Source organism: Apium graveolens, chromosome 2 (genome assembly GCF_009905375.1).
Source record: "Apium graveolens cultivar Ventura chromosome 2, ASM990537v1, whole genome shotgun sequence".
In the NCBI taxonomy this organism is placed as follows: Eukaryota; Viridiplantae; Streptophyta; class Magnoliopsida; order Apiales; family Apiaceae; genus Apium; species Apium graveolens.
The window spans coordinates 267,256,080-267,258,842 of NC_133648.1; the positions used below are offsets into that span (position 1 = coordinate 267,256,080).

The following is a 2,763-nucleotide window of genomic DNA, read 5'->3' on the forward strand; positions in this document are numbered from 1 at the left end:
ATTGTCTCATTCAGTCAAGGGGGTCAAGAATTGAGGGGGAGCAAAAAGTGCTAAACATACAAGTCAGCAAAGTGATTATGCCAACAATTGCTTTCACAAAGCCACCAGTGTTGGATAACATTGATATAATCCAAAGAGCAGCTGAAAAGCTTGAGTTGACATCAAATCCCAAGATGCTTGATATTACAGCTTTAGAGAAGGAAATAAAAGAAAAATGGAGAAAGATAGATGCAGATATCTGATAAGTGGCATTTTATACCACTTAGAACGTCTTATAATAACTTAATTGGTGTCTTGAAATCAAGTATTTGTGTATTTGATGCGTTTTTTTAGTGTTTGTGCATTTCAGGGTATTAGTTGTATTTCGGGGGAGAATTCATCAATAATAAGCCTTGGCATGTGTTTAGCATTGCAAGTGGGAAGAGAGGAGCAGATTACAGCGAAGAAATGGAGCAAACAGATTAATTTTCCAGAAGGGGTCTGAGCGCCCGCTCAGCATAGCTGAGCGGGTGCGCAGGAAGCTGAGCGCCCGCTCAGCTATGCTGAGCGACCGCGCAGGATCGTAGATTCAGATTAAATATTTTAGACTTCTAATTCTGTTTGGCTTCCAACTTCTGAGATATCTGGATTTTGTGGGACTCCTATATAAGTAGATTTCAGAGTCGTTTCACGAGTGTTGGATCGTGGTATTAACCAAGGAGCGAAAGAGATAAGGAAGAAGACCGTTTTAGCATATCGCAACGAAGAGGAAGCATATTTTCTTGTGATTCTTCATTTCGTTGTAACGTTGGATGCTAGTTTTCTTTGCTTTGAACCTATTTACTCTTGTGACGTACTCTGGTTTAATATAATTAGTTTAGTTATATTTCTTTTGTGTTTATTATCATGTTTTTATATGAACCCATGATGACGATGAGTGCTAACATGGGCTAATCGTGATCATGGGGTCATAACGGATTTACTATGGAATTCTTTGGTTAGTTGTTTAATACCTTAGAGTGTGATGATTGTATGATATCTAGTATTAGTTGTGCGTATTCATCTTATGTGCGTCGCGAACATATAAGATAGGGTGTTAATCTCTTATGAAGCGACGGTGGATCTTGAGATTTAGAACTTGCCATGCTAGCATAGGTTCATGTACAAGTATGCATGATTAGTGGGTAACTCTAACAGTTTTATTCGCCCTGTGTAATCAAAAGGAATAACTTGTTTTTAAATCATTATGTTGTCAATTTCTGTAGACATATAGGGACTCAACATAATTGATGCCTATTCAACTTCTATCTTAATTGTGGATGTTTGGTAGAATGGTATTAGTACAATGAAAGTTGGCTTTTATCAGTTTTGTGTTATTCGATTAATATCATCGCTGTTGCATGCTAAAGGTAATAACAATGACTACTGAAGGAAGTAGTAATGAAGTTGTGATCTTATGAGTGTTTTAATATTGTTAATTCTAAGTGGTAATTAAGTGTTAATTCTAGTAGTTAATTGTAGTTAATAATTAGTTAATCAAATCTAAGTGTTATTGTCTTAACATTGAGAAGTAATCGTAACATTGGAGAGTGAGTTTAATTGAACATAGTTAGTCTGATTCTCTGTGGGAACGAACTAGAAAGTATTCTATATTACATGCGAACGCGTATACTTGCATGTATTATTAGCGCGTGATTTCGCCCTAACACGTTTTTGGCGCCGCTTCCGGGGACTCGGCATATTTGTTTAGTTTATGTACTTACCATCATTGGTCGTTTGGACTCAGTGATTAAGACGTGTTACTTATTGTTTCCGGTTGTGTTTCAGGTACTTTAGCTAGCGTTTATGCAAACTCGTTCTCGTACTCGCAAGAGGACTTTAGATACAGCTGAGGAGACAGATGAAGTTCTTGATATTCTGGAGAAGATAGAATTTGAAGATTCGGATTCAGGAAGTGAGCAGAAAGAGCCAGTAATCATGGGTGATCGTATTGTTCCGGCAGATCCAGCTCTTATGGACTTTTCTCGGCCTAAAATTGATGACATTCAGTCAAGCATTCTTCATCCGGCTATCCAAGCTAACACCTTTGAAATCAAGCCGGGCACTATTCAGATGGTGCAGAACTTTGTTTCTTTCGGAGGAGCTGCGACTGAAGACCTCAACATGCACATAAGGAATTTTGTCGAGATCTACAGTACTTTCAAATATAATGGTGTGACTGATGAGGCTATCAAGCTGAGGCTTTTCCCATTCTCACTGAGGGATAAAGCTAAGGACTGGTTACATTCTGAACCAGCTGGATCCATCACTACTTGGCAAGATCTTGCGCAAAAGTTTCTGGTGAAGTTTTATCCAATGGACAAGACTACTGCTATGAGGAGTGCTCTTACTCAGTTTGCGCAACAACCTACAGAATCTATGTGCGAAGCTTGGGAACGCTACAAGGAAATGTTGAGAAAATGTCCACATCATGGAATGCCCGATTGGATGGTGATCACTGGTTTCTATAATGGTTTAGGGGCCCAATCTCGGCCTATGCTCGATGCAGCAGCTGGAGGCGCCTTGTGGGCCAAAAGCTATACTGAGGCTTATAATCTTATTGAGACTATGGCTACAAATGAGCATCAAAACCCAACTCAAAGGATGATGCCTGGGAAGGTAGCAGGTATTCTGGAAGTCGATGCAGCCACCGCTATTGCAGCGCAGCTCCAAGTGCTGTCTATGAAGGTCGATTCTCTAGCCACCTATAGAGTCAATCAGATAGCTATGGTCTGTGAGCTTTGT

General features: G+C 39.6%; 1 non-coding gene across 1 annotated transcript; it reads right to left on the reverse strand.

Annotated features, from left to right (window-relative positions):
* Positions 1 to 2,349: 2,349 nt before the first annotated feature.
* On the reverse strand, positions 2,350 to 2,456 carry LOC141709382 (small nucleolar RNA R71). Its single transcript, XR_012569962.1, has one exon. It is a non-coding gene; the product is annotated as a small nucleolar RNA R71 (small nucleolar RNA).
* Positions 2,457 to 2,763: the final 307 nt, after the last annotated feature.